The 18,436-nt window shown below is 43.3% G+C and overlaps 1 protein-coding gene across 6 annotated transcripts in view; it reads right to left on the bottom strand.

Moving 5' to 3' along the window:
- The window catches only part of RPRD1B (regulation of nuclear pre-mRNA domain containing 1B), a 395,744-nt gene that overhangs the window by 290,414 nt on the left and 86,894 nt on the right, over positions 1-18,436 (bottom strand). The gene's annotated exons all lie outside the window — the stretch shown is intronic.

Here is an 18,436-nt window from a genome sequence, read left to right as displayed (position 1 = left end):
TGCGCACAGATTAAGTTTTATTTTACTGAAGTAAAGCAAAAGATGGTAGATAAAGAAATTGCAGTATAGGGAAAATTAACGGCCAAAGCTCATTTTATTCTGATAAACCTCTTTCTCAATGCGGTTGGTTTAATATAGCACTTCATACTGGGTCATGGTTTATTTACACATTCACGACGGGATGGTGTAGAATCAATGAAAACATTTTTTTAAAAAAAAGATTTTTCTGGGAATCTTCAAGATCATAACTTTTTAGACTACCATAAACTGATCAGGCCTTGGTCACAACCACAAAGGGGCAGACAGACAAAACCGTGGTAGCATACATTTGGCACGTCAGCACAAGCAGGACAGGCTGAAATACTATAGTCTGCAGGGCAGCTCAGATTAGATTCTGAATTTCTGTTGCCCACCAGGTGTATCCACACTTGACTTCAAGACTCCTTTACCTTGGAGACTGTTTGTTTTCCTTGCTTTTTTCTGATTGATTTTGTTTCAACACCCAAGTGGTGTCCAGATGCATCTTTTACCTAGACGTTGCCCAGATGAAGTACCACCATTGCGTCTGAAATGCATGGGCCAATCGTCTGCATAACAACACGATGTTAAGATGAGACTACATTAAAGAAATATTAGGGCTTCAATGTTTTGAAGTATTTAATTGCAGAACAAATTAATTGATGTAGATTCTACTATCCGGGTGCATACAAATCTGTGTTTAAGTGCAGGGTTCTAAATTGTTGGGAGCTATTTAGCTCCTGCTTCTAGTCTAGGAGAGCCATGTTAGCTTGAAACCATCAACTTCAAGGAGCTACATTTGGCTTCACAAGCCAAGTGGTGCTTAACAAACATGCATATGTGACATTTACTTTGAGTACTTGAGAATGCTAATAAAGAGGAATTGGGACATATCTCGTACACATTTAAACATAATCGATCATATTTTATAAGGACAGTTAAAGTTGCGACACATGTGGAAGTTTAGAGTTATGGTGTGCATGGACGCACTCCTGGTTCCCCAGCGTTAGCTGCAGCCTACTGGGTGATGTATGACACCAAGGAGTTAGATTTAGCTCCTGCTCATGGAATCTTAATTTAGAACCCTGAAGTCCACAGCCCGCCTGTATTTCTATACCCATTGTGCACAACTGTTCACTCTATTTGCACCATGTAATATGTTGAATCAAATATATAGTTAAGATGATTTTTTGCTAAACAAGGTGGTGCCCACTCCCTTTATTGCCCGGAACAATGCGAGTGATTAAGAATCATACAAAACCTTCCAACTTCTTCAGTTCTTTCAAAGCCATCAAGTGAGACAAGGTAGGCCCAGGCATGGTTCAGCTATGCCCAGACTGTGTGTGCAAAGAGATTCCAAACTTCTTCTCACTAATGACATCCGATGAGGCTTAAACATGTCTGGGTTGTTTCGGGTTTTGTGAGGGGCAGATGGAGTATAAATGAGTTTAGTTTGGTGGGCACGTGCCATTTAAGGTGTTGCTAGATACTGCTGCTTTGGTTGTGTGGCCCTGCCATATGGGTTAAGGGAAAGGAAGGAAGGTAGAGGATTGCATGCCAAAATTCGATATGAAGGCCCAACTTTAATTTTGCATAGATAAGCATTTACTTCTGGCTAGTTTGGGGTGCCGCGGCAGGCAGGCCCAAGTTGTACCATGCTACGTGTGTGTGTTACTAAGCCCCATTAACGTGGGCATAGAAATTGGAATTCATGGAGCAGGAGCTAGAAGTAGCTCTTGTGCGACAGGATTTTCCTCTGACCAGTATTTACTCATTGTGGCCCAGGAGTCTAATGAGAAAAGTGCCAGAAAGATGGCAGAACTTGCTTCCCCCCACACCCCTCAAACTTTGGCATGCTCCTTAACATGCACATGCCCTACCCCTCTATGGCTCTGCTGCTCCGTCTTGTACTCTTTGGCCATGTTACTTTACACAATGTCTTCACTTTTTAAGTTCTTTCAATTGAATTCCATTTTATTTTTTACTTTGTCAGTTCTTCTGTCTTGCTGCCACCTTTCATTTAGATTGTACCAATCTTTGCCGCTACACCATAGCTCTGTCACTATGTCTAATTGTATTGTTCGGTTACTCTTTTTACTGCCACAACATCTTTCACTCTACTGCCACCTTTTTATCTGTGATGCGATCTTGCTCACTCACTTTGCCGCTGCAGAATGGGACACCAATACAAAGTATGCAACTAAGAGAACTTCCAAATCTGAGGCCCGATAACTTTGTGGATAGCCACTCGTGCTTTAAATGTCTTCTAGAGGTTTGCTAATACAAATTCACAGACATAAAGTCAATGTCATTTGTGTGGCACCAGTTGGCTTGGGGAGCCAACTGTAGCTCCTGGTAGTTGTCGTCAAGCTACCCATGCTCTTGTATGCCCTATCCAGCAATTGTGAACCCTTGAATGCGTTACATTCTTGAACATATGCTGTTGCATAGTAACAGTACAAGCAGCACAATGAAAAGAAAAACACTGTATTGGACAGAGCTTACATCTCTATCTATGAACTCTGGTGCGTCTCCTCTCCAAATGCTAACAAAGCTAATGCTACCCACCGGTTGCCCTAGCCTCTCTCCAGTAAAACCTTTTCCATCTCTCCTAGTATTTCTTCACCTTTTACCAATTACCTCCCTCAATCTTATCCTCCTCCTTTTTCTCTGCGGTCCTCCCTTGAAGGATTGTATCTCCTCTCTTCTAGAAACCCCATGTTGCCCTTGTGCTCCTTCCTTGCAACCCACTGGTTGTACTTTAACATTCCAGTAAACAAGTCCAATCTGTTGGCTTTTGCAGTCCTTATTAGAGTTTGGAGAAGCAACGTTTTCTACTCATAATCTGCAAAAAGTTGTACTTATTTTATGTCCAATGACACTTTAATCTTATGCTGGGAAATGCAGAGGACATTTTCAATTGATCAAAATAGCTACACTTCTGGATAAAAAAAAAACAATTCTACATTCACGGATCTGTTAAATGCTGATAAACGCTCCAGAGAAAGGTGGGACAAAATAGAAGAGGCTGTGGGGAAGTGATTCAGGAGAATTCTGAAAGCCAATATCAAAATATGTAGCTGGGGGCAAGAGGTCCCATGATCTATCAAGTCATGACCTGATTGCTCAATTTGAGACTCAAATTTTAAGAAAATAATTATAAAAGCGTTTACACTGAGGGAAATAAGGAAGTGGGGGGGGGGGTTCTAATGCGGGATGGTGAGCCACTGCCCCATTTGCACTTCAGCAAAGAACATTACCAGCCCTGTGATATCGACCTCCTCATGCCTGTAGGTTCTTTTTCTAGTCAACTTTAGATTATGTTTGCCTTCACCTTGTTGACTGAAGGCAAAACTCATAATTGACACATGCACAGTAATGAAAGACATGCGTCATCCCCTCAGGACATGGGCCTGTGTCCATCGGATCTGGCCAGCCTGAACTAGTGGAACAATGGACAGTTGTCCGGCGACAAATCACAGGGGTGGAGGATGTACGTCCCTTGGCCCAGGAGGCAGAACCGGACGAACTGCCCTGAAGTAATCTCCACTATTCCTCACTTACACGTCACGCTCTACCTGTACTACATTAGGGAGAGTCACTTCCGCTAATTGAGATAGTCCACCTATTTTTATGTATCGTTTCATTGTTTGGCGAAAGGCGGGACAATTAAAGTACAATTATCTGTATTGTAAACGAATGTCAGTATCAATGGGGTAACTGCCCGGGAAGGGAGTCATGGGTGAAGGGAGTTGGGAAATTGGGGGGGCAAATTTGTTAAGGATTTCAAATCAAGCGAGACACACCTTGGTTTCGGCCTACTATGCAGCTCACGATTGAAATGCTTATATTTTTATGTTACATTCAATATTGAGATGGTACACCACTCATATCACACCCCTTTTTCATATACCCCGGATCACAATGGACCATGAACCAGGCTGGTTGGTAAAATACAATATTTTAAAATTCAAATGAAATCATAAATGTTTTAATATGGGGCAGCAATCATCAATGAGGTGATACTAGGAATGTGAGCAATGCACTTAGTTTAACCTTCTATTGACACATCTACAAAACACAAGGAAATAGGGGCACTTTTTGATTTTAGGAAAGATAGCACTTAAGTTAGAATTTCCCCCGGCAATGTTCCCTCAACCCACAAATCAATTCTGAGTGGATAAACGGAAGCAGCAGGTAATCAGGAATGACAAATAGGAAAGACTTGAAATCTGACCTTCCCCCCGCAAATAAGAGAAAAACAGATTTCAAACCTCTGCAATGTTGTAAAATGACACTCGGAAATGGACAATTAAATAATGAATGTGTGTGAAAATCTTGAAGCAAATAGAATTCCTCACTAAAGCAACAATGTAAAGGTACAAACAATCACAAGCAATGGATTAGCAAGCACAAACAGTTCGAAAAATGAGTGGAAGATTTCAAACAGTTGCATCAAAATGGCACGTTGGAAACTTTGCAATTCCTGCCTGAAATTTACTCAAACGGTTTTTAATAAAAACGGGTGAAATACACTGATTTGATGGGTGATAGCAATGGATCACAGGTACAATATGGAAGTGAAATTAAGTCTCTAGCTGGTAAATTGGATGAGGTATGCAAGATCTAGAAAGGTGTGTTTGGAGTAAAATGGCGCAGTGAAAAAGGAGGAAATCAGTTTTGAGAAGAATAGTTTTACTCTACACTAGAGCATTCAGGCTACGCTACCAAAGAGGGACACAGTAAGCTCCAGGGTTGATTAGCGAGTTCAACCCTAGTACCTCAGCACCCAACCCTGGCGGAACCAGCCGGATTACTCAAAATAGGACTAAGGGTTTAGGATTTACACAAGGCAAAATTACTAAAGAGATGGTGCTAGCACTAGAAATCAAAGGCAGGGTTTCACAAATAATTCTGATGGTATCACACGTTATCAGGGTAAGAATAGGATGATTAGAAAAACAAGTATAATAATCGAACTGCGCAACACAAAAAATGTCTGCCATGCCATGAACAGAATGTTCATGGCATGGATTGTTCTACTTGTTCTAATCATCCTATAAATATATATATATAATTTATATAAATAACTGTACACCTGTACTTTGTGGCAGAAATTGTGTGTGTGGCGCAGTTCGATTGTTATACTTGTTCTAATTTGCTTACACTGTGGATGCTGGGCAAGGCATTCACACACTAACAATTGACCGCAACCGCACAGCCGCCTTAGAATTACGTTGCAAGCGCTGGGCTCCCTTGGCCTTTTTGTCCAATTTCCCTTGTAAGGATAGGATGAGTTAGAGAGGGGAACTAAGGACAAGGCAAGGTATACTATGGTTTTCTATGGTTCCTATTGATAGTCGCAGTCCACTTTAGATAGGATTTTGGGACAGTCAGCGTTCTGGTCTAACAAAGGACAGCCGGACAAAATCAGTGGGGCAGGGACTGGATACCAAAGGATAGTTCTGGTCACCGGATGGCACATGTACCTCTGGATGCAGTTATTGGGCAGTAATCGGTGGGCCGCAAGCCAGGCTGGTGTCAGGCGGCTTCCCACAAAAATACCACCGCTTCTCCCTTTAAGTATTGGTATTTTAGAATTGAGGCCTTGCTGGAAGGGTCAGCAATGCTTGGCCTGGTAGTTGGATCTGGAATCTGGATCAGTGCAAGAAGAAGGAAACGGGAACAGGACGCTGCACAGGAAATCATGAAGAGAGCGTGCCTGGAATCCTGTCAGGGACCCTTTATATAGAGCATAGTGACATCATTGACTATATTGCCGGGCCGGCTTAGCTAAGCACACCTTGAAACAACTGGATTGGACAATCAATGTTGGTTGTCTCCCCTGGGTTGCACCCAGTTTAGGAGTTATTTTATGATGGAAAAATACTTTCCACAGACCTTTTTGCCAAAAATCTGTCATTTCAGTAATTACATTTTTGCACAATGGTGGCACCTTAATATATTGCATAATCCGGTCACACATTTTATGTACAGGACAGCCGTCCAATCCTGCAATCTGTGAGACATTATTTTGGACGGTTACTACTTTTTGAGCATTTCTAGGCATGAAAAGTTCGGCCTAAAATTCCATAACTTTATACGTATGTGGGGTTGATCATAAGGTATGCAAGTATAAAAATTTACATTTAGGACATGTATACTTTTCTGGTAATCTGCAATATTTTGTTACTTCTGTTCCCTATGCAGCAATGAAACCTATGACCAGCCCTCCAGATAAGGGGCTTACTGGGCTTTTTTTACGCATTGAATTCTTGCCAGTACGCCACATTTCACTTTTAAATGCGTACCGTTTACGCAGGATTGTCAATGTAATTATTTTAAAAAGTGCTCTTTCTGCCAGTAGATGGCACTGCAGTATGAAATTAATTTCTACTTCAGTGGGTTACAGGCAAGTTACAGAGGGGCTCAAAACTATAGCATTTTAGAAAAGTCAGCCAATGGAGAAGTCCACCTGCACTGCTGGCCTAATCCAAGCACGCGAAAGGCATTTTACAGGTCAGCTACAAGGGTATCGTGGGAAGATGTAAAACTCCTGGCAGGTGGGTCTCACTTGAATACATTTAAGAAATGGGGTGGGCACTGCTTTGTTTCTACTTATTCACTTTTCTGAAGTCAATTGCGGGGGCTCACCCTTGAGCCTAGGCACTAGGCTCTGAAACAATATCCATACAATAGGGCTGAACAACTTCCAACCCTGGGTGAGCTCACTCTCACTCCCCTCAACGGGTTTCAATTCATCAAAATTATTGCCAATGCATTTCGGACATCCGTCCATCATCAGGGCTATCAACACTGTTTGGCTTTTCGTCCCCAGAGTATATATTCACCTCTGTTGCCGGTATCCTTATCTAGCGCGTATCCTCTTTACTCTCCTGCTCTTCGTACGCGACAGCTATTCCATGTCCGAAATGCATTGGCAATAATTTTGAAACACTGATTGGTTAGGAATAAATAAACAATTGAAATATTGGAAATATTACAACAGAAATGGTGGATTACTTAATGAAGAAATACAAATTACTAATGAGAATGAATTGAAACCCGTTGAGGGGAGTGAGAGTGAGCTCACCCAGGGTTGGAAGTTGTTCAGCCCTATTGTATGGATCTCACTTGAATACATGCCTGGTCGTTGAGTAATGTCAGAGAGACATTCAAACCATGACAACTCCACTCTATGCATGGCGGAGAGGAATAGCCAAACAGGACAATGTGAATGCATCTAGAGGTTTTCAGGCTGAACAAAATAGGCCAATGTATTGCGCTGCAGTCTGTTTTAAGTACTCTCTATGGGGTGTTAAAGGAAGGAATGGTCCAGATCACACATTTGTAGGTCAAATAAGGAAGCAGGTGGTAGAATCCAGCAGGTGGTAGAATCCAAACATGTGTGTTTCAAAGTCACCAAGTAGCTATTTAGATGCCATCTCCGCCTTGGAGTAAAACTAATGCGGAGACAGCAAAATCTCCCTCCAGCCCCCCCCCCACTCACCCTAGTCCCCCCCCCATACACACACACACGATAGCACTGGTTGCACACGAAAAAGGTTGCATCACATTTGTGACAGACTGGAAGAGATGTGGTAGGTTCAGCCGCAGGAGTTTTGCCAAAAGAATACATTTTCAATCGAGTGCCTTTACAAATTGCATAACATCACACACAGTTAGTTGGCATTATTACCCACAAAAACATAGTTGGTTAAAACAAACACGAAATGCCAGCAAAATAGAGCAGTACACAGAGGTGCGTTATTAAACATTTTCAAATGGATAAGAATACACTACATAGAATTATAGTGCGGGAACTAAAAGGTGTCTTGTCGAAGCGGGGACCCTTTAGTTCCTGCACTATAATTCTTGTTCTTAGTTGGCACACAAAACCTTTTTGAACACCTGTGGTGAAAAGACTTGAACACAAATCTATATGAAATCCCTGCAGTGTGTAGGACCCCAAGAGCTGATGGTATTTTATTCTACTGTGCAAATCTTGTAACCATGTGCCTTTAATACTATCTTGTCTTTCCGTCGTATTTACTAGCAAAAATCGCAATTTTGTCACCAAGTCCCAGCATTCAGGGGTTCTCTCAATGCTTGCCATCACCTTTTTGGAGAGCTCACCCGACTCCCCTGCTCTTGAGCTTCTCTTCAGCCATTACCATATTGCCCAACATGTTTCACATACACGTTGCTAATGCATGCAAAATACACAAGGCTACACTGAGCAAGACACCGCCTGCTGTCCCAAGCTTCTCTTTGCCATGTGCCGTTGGTGCTTGTTAAACAGCAACATGAGTTGGACCCGTTTGTCCAGCTTTCCAACTCAATGCTTAATCACTACGCCAGAAAGCGCCTCGAAGCTCGGCTTAGGAGTTTGAGACCCAAGAACAAGAGTAAGAGGAATTTGAAATGGTCCCGTCACTCTTGCCGGCCTTAAAGGGCCCAGGTGACCAAGGTCCAACTGGACACGAAATCGGTCCAGGCGCCAATAAAAAAGTGGCTTACAATCACATTACAATTTTTTACTTTTCAGAACAGACCGATCAAATACGTTGGAAATAATGCATTTAAAAAGGTTATTTGATTACTAACATGGGTTCAAGCGAGTGGAGTAACTTGTGAAATTGGCCCGTTCTGGCCAAAAGAAAAGGGACCATACTAGATTACCCAGCACTTAGGGCATTTCCAAACAGGCCAGTCTGAGCCTGCGAGTGGCATATACAACCTCACACCCTGCGAGTGGCATATAAAACATCACACCGTGTGAGTGGCATATTAAACATCACACCATGCAAGTGGCATATACAACCTCAAACCGTGCAAGTGGCATAGACAACCTCACACCATGCAAGTGGCATAGACAACCCCTCACTCTTCCTTTTTAAATATCTCTTCAACAAACGTGAACATTTGCGGCTCAAATTATTGCCGGTCTGCTCCAGCCTTCAAACCCAGAGTGCCACTTTAAAGCAAAATCTGCATTCTCAGTGTTTACTCTTACCAGGTGGGTCATTACAGTTTTAATAAGGTGTCTGTATTTTTAGTTTAAAGTTTTGTATTTTTATAGAATAATTGGGCATTTGGTACCACAGTACTACTGCTGTTTAAGTTTATTCTTTGCTAGCTCACCGCCCTTCTGGAGAGTATAGCCTGCCCTTGGCCTGCATTACCCAAAGAGGTGTATAATATTTAAGCTGTACCTCGTTTCACCTTTTTGATTGGGATCACTGCTGGTATAGTAGTAGTGTGGGACTGAGTAGGTGCTTTAGTCACTACTTGTCCCTGTACTCCTGCAGAGGAGCAGTCATTTCGTCATAACATGATCTCTGAATGGGTAGTGGTCACCTTGAACATTCAATTACCATCCTGTTGGTCCAGGCATCTGAAGCCCATTTTTTCCAGGGCCTGAAAAACTGTTTGAGCCTGCCCCCCACCGGCCAAGTTTGGTTGTCAGAACTTCTGTGGTTTCGGCGGAGGCCTTGTTTATCTATGGTTGTATTAAAATCTTGACTTAAACACAAATCTGGAACTTATGCTGGACTTTGTATTTCTGAGGACTTTAACTTGACAGAACAGCTGCTCTTCCTTCTCAGCGTGCACATCCACCTTAAACAGCTTGTGGGTGGACTTTCCTTTCCAAGGTGTCCCTGAACGGTTTACTCCCTTCAAACAGAAGCTACAGCACAATTGCCTTTTGAGAATGATCTGTGCACAAGTTCCGTATAGGCACATGGCACCAACCAGATATAGCTGCCCCCATCGCCATGGCAGTTCCTCCTCACCTCACCATAGCATAAGTCCAGTAGCAGTTTGTGCCGAGTTGCGTATGTTCAAACACGAACATGATAGACTCGGTAAGAGCTCAAGTGTGATTTTATTTTTTCCAGAAATCTCTCATGAGTTCAAGCCTTCTTTGCAGATCAGGCTTAGTTGGGTAGGCATAGGTCATGGTCCACCAGAGTTCTGGATTCCAGGAGCTTGCGAGGTTGTTGATTCTTAAAGGCCCCATTGCATTCTTTGGTCTCTTCTTCAGCCTTCTGTGTGGGTTTGTTCTAGTAAAATGGAGCATCCCTCTCAGTGGCAGTTTGTTTCTGCGCATGCCACTCTCCTGATCTGGCGTTTTGGAGGTTGGCGTTCTTCCCTAATGGTTTACCTGTTCTTTTTCTGTCCCCTGTGTTGTTCCAATGTATAAAAAACACTGGTCAGCACATAGTGTGAGAGGTCAGTAATGTGAAACTCATGACTGTGTTTAGTCATCTCAAGATTCAACATTTTATTTTACACAAAATTATAAAATAAACCCTAACTAAACCTACTCTATCAGTGGATTCCCTACCTAGTCTAGGATCTAAGGGAAACCTCCTAATATTCACAAAACTAACCCTCACTTACAACGTAAACATTCAAAGCAACATAACAAAATAAAAAGGTCAAACAACCAGTGTCTTGGAGGACTACAGATAATCCTGGATGGGTCTTGCTCCCCCAGGAATGTCCCAAAGTCAATTCCCTCCAAGGAAAAGAAGTCTTAAACAAAGTCTTGAAAAGTTTCAAAGAAATGAAAGTTCACACAAATAGAAATCCACTGGTAACAGTTCCTTCTTTTCTTGATGAAGATTCTCCTTCCCAGTTCCACAAAGAAAATAACAGCACCAATGGGGATTCCTGAATGACTTCCTTCCAGGAAAGAATAGGTAAGGTTGACAACAAAAGTACCACTTCTGAGGGGGCGGGGTGGCGACAGAGGGGCTCTGCCGAGAAGCAACTGATGGCTGCCTAATGTGAGACACTCTTCTCGATGACATCCTGTTGCCCATAAATCCTGCATTGGCTTGCTAATTTTGTGACAAAAAGACTGCAGTGCTAAGGCCAGAGTGTGGAGTGGGCTTGCTACGGAGGGGGCGTGCCTTCTTCGTTCCCCAAGGAGATCCTATGCTGCACCCCATTGGGAGGCTGTCGGCAAGGAGCACCAGTCATTATCAGTGCTCGAGCGGCCCGGTACGCTGCAGACTGCTCCGGGCTCAGGTGATGGGATCTTAAGCCTGTGGGAGCGAGAGGCCATGCAGGTGTGATCTTGGCCAGTGATTTGCCACATGATTGGAGGTGCCCTGGGGTGAGGCTGGAGGTACAGCGTTTTGGCTAAATTACTTATTTTGAGCCCAGGCCTGCAGTGGTTATTATTGAGAGGTTTTGATCTCTGCCCATATATGTAGCTGAATTGCTCCTGGCACGCCACTTGAACAGGAATTGCTACCCTTTTGCAGAGCTGAACATTACCCTTGTGGATGAAGTGGGGAAGACTGTAATCTTTATATTATGGGTTTGATACACTGCTCCTGGCGGTGCAGCGCTTGGCTGTACGTACAGGTAGTGGATTGTGAACTGGATCCGACAGGGATAAAGGGTGCCTGGCTGGAGTTGCGTGGTGTGGTGCAGATTCTGGCCTACTGGGTGCGCCTCGACATCCTAGCTGCTGGAATACCTGGTGGGGTGCTGTCATTACCAGAGTACATTGCGTGTTGGAGAATGACAAAGGGGGCTGCCAAGAAACGTGGGCTGATGGATTCCTTTGCTAGCACTAATTGCAGGGAGGTGCCTACTGCATCTGCTGCAGAGATTGCCCGGCATGTGCAATGGCGGCGCCTGCGGGGATGGAGCCCCTTATGGCAGCCATGCAGTCTGGAGTTGGTTCTGTTAACACTAAACTGAAAAATATTGTTGGCAATATAAGCTCCTTGAAGACTAGAATGAGTAAGGAGAGTGGGCGCATTACAGGGACTGAGACGAGGATGGGGCACCTTGATGATACAGTCCTCTCATGATCAGCTACTGAAAGGGGTCACAAAGGAGCTTACAGCTGTTCGATCGAACTGCAAGGATTTGGAGTTGCGTTCTCGCTGGAATAATATTCATATTGTGGGAGTTCCGGGGGGCACCAGTGAATGGGCCCATGTTGCAATTTGGTGAGGGTCTGCTTAAGACATTGTTTGAGGAAGCTGACTTCTCAGCTCACTTCCTTGTGGAACGAGCGCATCAGGCGCTGGTGCCTGTCCCTAAGCCTGGAGCGCCACTGCGCACAATTATCGCTCGGCTGTGGAATTACAGAGACAGTAAGTTTGCCACTCCTCCATCGTCTCCGATGTTAGTGCCTCTCCCAACATTTGAAGGGTTAGCCCCCACCTAAATTTTAGACTGGGTGCGCTCCTGGATGTGCGCACTTGCATTTTGTTAGGCAGAGAGATGAGGGAAGCCTTTCCCTGAAACTGGCGGTGTCAAAATTTACTGTGTTTGTTTAGAAAAATGTACTTGAAGAAACGCAGTAAAACTTTAAAGCTGTTCCTTTCAAAAAACACATCCATCACCTCTCTGCATATTGTGCTTTAAAATATACTGTTCGAAAGTATGTGGTGGATACTTTTACTCTCTTGCAGGGGAGAACACTCATTTTTACTCTCTTGAAATTGCATTTACTCTCCAATTTGAAAATGCATGCGTAAAATACTCCCACCTCAAAATCTTATCTGGAGCACTGCCTATGACGTCTTAAAAGAAAGGCCATACAATTACTTCTTAACAGTGAAATATTTACATGTTTCCAAAGTCCTGTGGTAGAGATAAACAGTCTTTAAAGTTTATTCCTGAAACAGTCTTTGTGAACAAATGGCAGTTCCTTTGTTGGGTCATTTTAATGTTCTTTAACTTCAACTGCGGCCAACTGTCCTTCAGCATGGTGGGGGTTTCTCAGCTTCATTGAAGATTTTATTGCCCCTTCACAGGCTAGTGTCCCAGGACTTCTAATGTCCCAGCCTGGAGCACAGATGAATGTCTAACGAGCGTGTGAACTTTCTTTGTCCTGGCCAATTCAAAGTTTTTCAAGCTGGCAATTATCACTTACGTGTCCTGAAAGTTTATGGTGTGCCTCCCTGCCTCCCTCCATAAACTTTCGTTTTGGGGGGGGGGAGGGGGCGGAGATCAACCAACCCCTTCATTGTTTTTGTGGTTTTTCCTTTCTAGAGCTAGGGAAAGCAAGTAGGTTAGGAAAGGATTTCCATAGGGTGGACTATATTTATGTTGAGGCTTCCCGACGAGCAACCTTTTATTCGGTTTCTAATTATAAAATTGGGTTTAGAGTCCACAGGTATAGCCAAAGGGTAGGCAGTTTTGTTGAAAGAATAACATGCCAAGTGTCAGATTCCCGATTCTGACCTACCACAATTATCTCTCGAATGGTGGAGGGGCTGCACATGAATTTTCTACTAAAGGGCCTTGTTAGGGAGAATTCTCATAAAAGTGCTAATTCCCTTCACCTTAGAGACCCCCCCCCCCAGCACCATTGCTGGATTTTGATGATTTTTTTTACCTGGAAAGTGAGCGCCTTTTTTCCCCACTCCATGTATTTTGATGTGCGGTTTACATTTATGTTCTTTTATTATGGAGTTTTAGATAACTCCATAGGCATCACCTTATCATGTGTGTTACACAGCACCTTCAGTGCAGTGACACAGGGATGTCTATTTAGACTTCCCAAAGGATTAAATACCTTCTTTGGGATAAACTACTGTTTCCCAGAGAATGTAAAGTGAAATTGACTTTACTAGTCTTTCCAAATTCATAGACCCAGCACACACCACCTTACAATTGAGTGCTGGAGGGGTTACATAGCATCCCCTTTCTCTAAATACTCATGTAGCAGTCAAATGCTACCCTTTTCTATTGAAAAGGCTGGTGGCGGTGGTTTTAGAAGTACCACGATTTTTTCCCGACCGCGAACACCGGTAGCTAAAAATCACAGGAGCCACGTTTTTCAAGATGGCGCTTTAAGCCCCTTTGATTAAAAAGGTCCTGGTCTTTTTTCGACGTTTCTTTTTGGAAAGGTCCTTCTAGTGTTTGTCTCCGCGCCAAACCAGGTTTAGTCCCTTTGTTCGTGTGCCTTTGGCGGGCATCAGGACCAAATGCACTCTGGCGCGATTGGCTGGCTGGCTGACTGGCAAGGACAGCCACCCGGCTGGATCAGTGACAGCTAGGCTGGAATGAAAGTGAGAAAACTGCTTAAAAGAAGAGTCTCTTGGACTGGAAAGCAGAGTCGACCACTGGAACGAAAGAACAGAAGACGAGCTGGAAGAGGACGGCTGCTGCAACTCTTGGACCGTTGGTTTGCACGGTCAAGCCCTGCTACAGGTACGAATTGCCAAACTCCATTCGACAGAGAAGCTCCTTCAAGGGCAGCTTCTTCCTTTGAGTTTGTGAGACCAATCAACTCATAAGACACATGGATACCATTCTCAAGGCTGGTTAGGATTAACCAGGGAGAGGGACACCAGTTTGTGTTCTTGAATCTACAGCTACTGGAACTGAAGTGACTCCATCTTGTTTGCTTTCTTCAACGATCCTGTGCAGTTCAGGAGTCCCGAGGTCCTCCCTCTTGTCCCCAGGACTGAGGCTCAGGAACATCGAGATCTGTAGGACCTACCAGGAACCACGACTTCAGCAACATTTGTTTCTTCATACAAAGGTACTGTGCCAACCCGATTGAGAGAACGCTACTCTTGCGGTGAAAGTTTGTGAAACTTTCCCAACTTGCAGGCCTAATCAGCTTGTGACCCGAAAAATGATCCTTTTTCATCTAAACTACTTCTGAGAACTTTTGCAAAGACTTTACTGTTTGATACCGAGCTGCTCTTTCCTATCCAGAACACTAGCCCATTGACTTTGGCCTGGCCTATTGACTTGAATTGAACTCCTCTGGTGAACAAACTATTTGCACTGCCTAGAAAGTATGTGATCTATTCTACTTCTGTCCTTTTTGCTCACTAATAAGTAACTGAACTGCCATTTGGCTCCTATTCCAGGGGAGCTCAAACTGTCTCAAAAGCTTACAGTTTTGTATTGAAGTGTATGGGAATATAATATTAAAGTTGCCTTCTTCTAGTAAAATGTTTTCTAAATGATTGTGTAATAAATTACCAATTGTTTTTACCAAGAAACCTTGAGTATAAGTGTCTACTTGAACCACAGTGATTGAAAGTCCTCTGTGTAACTACTTGTACTGCTCACATTCACTCTTGAGATAAGCCTGGCGGCTAAACTCGCTACAAAAAACGGTGTCGTACAGACTTATACCAAAGGGGGGTTTGGCTAACACCTGTAGTCCTAATTGTGTGCAGTGGTCCCAGAGGTTACTGCCTGCAATTCTGCCTAATAGGCCTGTTCCCACAACTGCCAGAGAGACAAGTTGCAGGGATTTGGTTGCACCCTGCCTGTTCAAACAAAACATTGCAGTGGTGTTCTCCGTATCTTCAGGAACGCTTGCGTTCAAGTCTTGACGGACAGGAGCTTTCAGAATCCTATAGATTGTGCAGCCTATGATCATCGGGGAGGCTGCCCACCCCATCAGGGATGAGTTCATGTGAGAAATTGATCAGAAAACTTGAATATTCATCTATAGGTTAGATTTGAATTTTCCACCACCTTACACCTAGTGAAAGAACAAAAGGATCTGAATCACAGCCAACTGCAGGTGCTCCGCTTGAGACCAGACTGAAGCCAAATAAAGCAGTCTGTCTCATCTGAAGCCTGGGATAGGGCACAGATTGAATGCACAAGGCCAACCAGTGGTGCTCGAAATGGACAAAAAGAGCAAGTGAAAAGGATGTCCTGGATCCACTCCTCTGTAATAAAGATGTTAGCCACACGAGATCCCAAACAAAGTAAAAAAAGGTCAACCTCTGGGTGGGCATCAAGGAGGACTTTGTTTTAAAGTGTGCAATAAAGGTTTCTTTTAAGGAAGGTTCACTTGTTTATTCCATTGCAATGTTGTTCTACTGTAGTCACTGCCTCTAATGGGTTCTCTAGACTAGTGTGATGGCTTTTTATGGGGTCAACCGGTCTCTTTGGTCCAGCGGCTCCAGATGCTGCAACATTCTGCAGCACATCTGCCCCTTAATGCTTCCAATTGGGTAAGAAGTAGGGAATATTGTTCAGTGACTTAGTGTTTGATAAGGGATGGTGTTGCCGGGCAGCAGAAACCTAGCATAGACTGATATTTGCTAGTCAGTTGGTTACTAAATGTTACAGTCTATGGACTGGTAAGTTTGCATTATGCGCCTGTAATCACCTCTTGGATTTGGTTTGTCATTGGTTTATTATCAGATCATTTATCTATTTTAACCAGTGCCAACATTCTCCATTCGGAGGCACGTGCAACTGTGTACCCTGGCTTTCTCAAGCCACAAAGTGTTGTATTCAAATATCATACTTTCAGGACATTCCTGCATGTTATTCTCATACACAGTTGTCATGCATGGTGTTCAAGTTAGTCTTGACTACAATACGATAGTCTCTATTGTCGTAATGTTTGTTACTATTACCTCACAGTAATAAGACAACCACATATTGTCAGAAGGTCATTTCGTTTTTTAGCAGTATGAAATTATACAATGGTTAGTAGATCTAGTAGGCTAGGTTAATTTAGATTCATTTTTCTCTAGGTGTAGTCCTTTATTGCAGTATTAGTGTTTCTCCTTGGCATATTACAGTAGTTGTAGTCTGTTGGTTTTAAACTTTTTCATTGCATTCATAATGTAAGAGTTTCTATTCCTGTGGAACGTTTGTTGTTAAGGATTTCCATACATTCCAAGTTCCACTTTAGATATTTTATCTATTATGTGAAGGCATCATGAAGTAGACACAGACAACAGGTTCAAGTTTATTTCTCAAATGTTTTATTAAAGTAAAATGTAGGATGAATTAAGGCCTAACCCACCCTATGATAAGGTGGGATTTCTCATCCTAAAGAAAACCAAGGATAATCCATGTCAGGAAGTCCAAATCAAACTACCTGCGCTCACAATTAACTGTATTCAATGTGTAGGGATGTCTGCATCAAAATTAATAGTGTTCAAAAGAAAGTTCAGAACTTCTCTTGGCTTGTAATCAGCTTTTCCTTCCCCAAGTTCAAAACAGTTCACATAGTATTGTGGTTCCCTTCCCCTACAGTTCAAATCTTCAAGCTTTTTAACGACAAAAAAAAAAACACTGTTCCTTGGGACAGTTCCCAGCTCTTTGGTGATCACGAATTCAAATAGGCAGTTATTTTATTTCTTTTTACTTCAAAATTGCATGTAAGGTTGTTGCCAAACCTGGGCTTTTTTATGGATACTTTAATTGCTTCTCCACACAGGGCACTGGTCTAGTTGCAGTTGTCGGACCACACGGTCCACCCAATACAGGTCACGCAACCAATACCCCTTCTTGGTAGCTTTCCATCACCAATAGGCCACTGCTTCCTTGTGATGTTGAGTCGATTCCCCAGTGTGTTACTATTTTGACAGCTTGGTTGGCTACCTAACACTTTGTTACGCTTTTCTGTATAATCTTGCAAAAACAGGTTTCCTTTTTAACCTGCAGTCCCTGGGACTCTGTTCGCTTTGATCAATACTTTGCTTCTTATCTTATACCCTTCTTGGTATGCTTTGACTTTGGCAATACTTGTATTTCATCCAATATATTCCGTGCCATCTGCTATATGCACCACCTTTACTCTGTTCGGCATTCAAACATGCTTTTTATAACTTTGTTCATTCAGCGTTCAAGTACTTTTACTGTGGAAAAGTACTTTTGAAGTAATTTTCAGTTTGTTCGGTATTCAAAAGTACTTGTTTCTGCTTTCAAAAAGTACCTAGAATACCTTTCAATTCATTCGGTATCCAAAACAACAATGTTCAATGCGCATTCGCCTGCCAGCCCAGTGCTTCCCATTGGTCGGAGTTTAAGGCGTTACACGGTCTATGCCGCACCGGGTTCTCACCTGCCCGAGCGGGACCTAACTCCTTTCAAAGCGGCTCTCCATGGTGTTACTCCATAGCAACGCTCTGCCTGCAGCCCAGGACTTCTGCGCCCACTTTGCTCTGTCACGCCAGTCTTCCACAAGCTATCTGCTACCGGACTTCTGCTTTCCTGAGCATTGCTTCCTGCTGCATAAACTGTGTATTGGTCCACGGGACTCGAGCGCTCCACTCGCCACGCCACTTCTCAGGAGTTGCTTCCCCAGCTGCTTCCTCTGCCTCCTCAGCTCCCACTGCTTCCAACAGCTGACCTCGTTCCCAAACGGAGGTCAGGTTTTAAAGTGCCTGCCACCATAATGATTCCAGGAATGATTAGACTGCGCACCATCAAAACAGTATTTCTGCCTTATTCGTGTTGTCCTCATCCTAGTACACATACGGAGGCTGATAAATGTATGTATTAACATAAGGAGGCTGACGTGTGTATAAATAAAGGGGGCAGATATGTGCTTGTCTCCTTCAAATGAGGATAGGTCTTCCTAGTTGGCCTCTTCCTCCTACCAGTGTTAAATTGATGTTTGAGGGACAGATTGAAGGGAAGAAAAGGGAAAGGGAAGAAA

The sequence above is a fragment of the Ambystoma mexicanum genome, chromosome 3p (assembly GCF_040938575.1).
Source record: "Ambystoma mexicanum isolate Mex_15411 chromosome 3p, UKY_AmexF1_1, whole genome shotgun sequence".
NCBI lineage: Eukaryota > Metazoa > Chordata > Amphibia > Caudata > Ambystomatidae > Ambystoma > Ambystoma mexicanum.
Note: the sequence above shows the minus strand (reverse complement) of the source record. Positions and strands in the feature narration are given on the sequence as shown.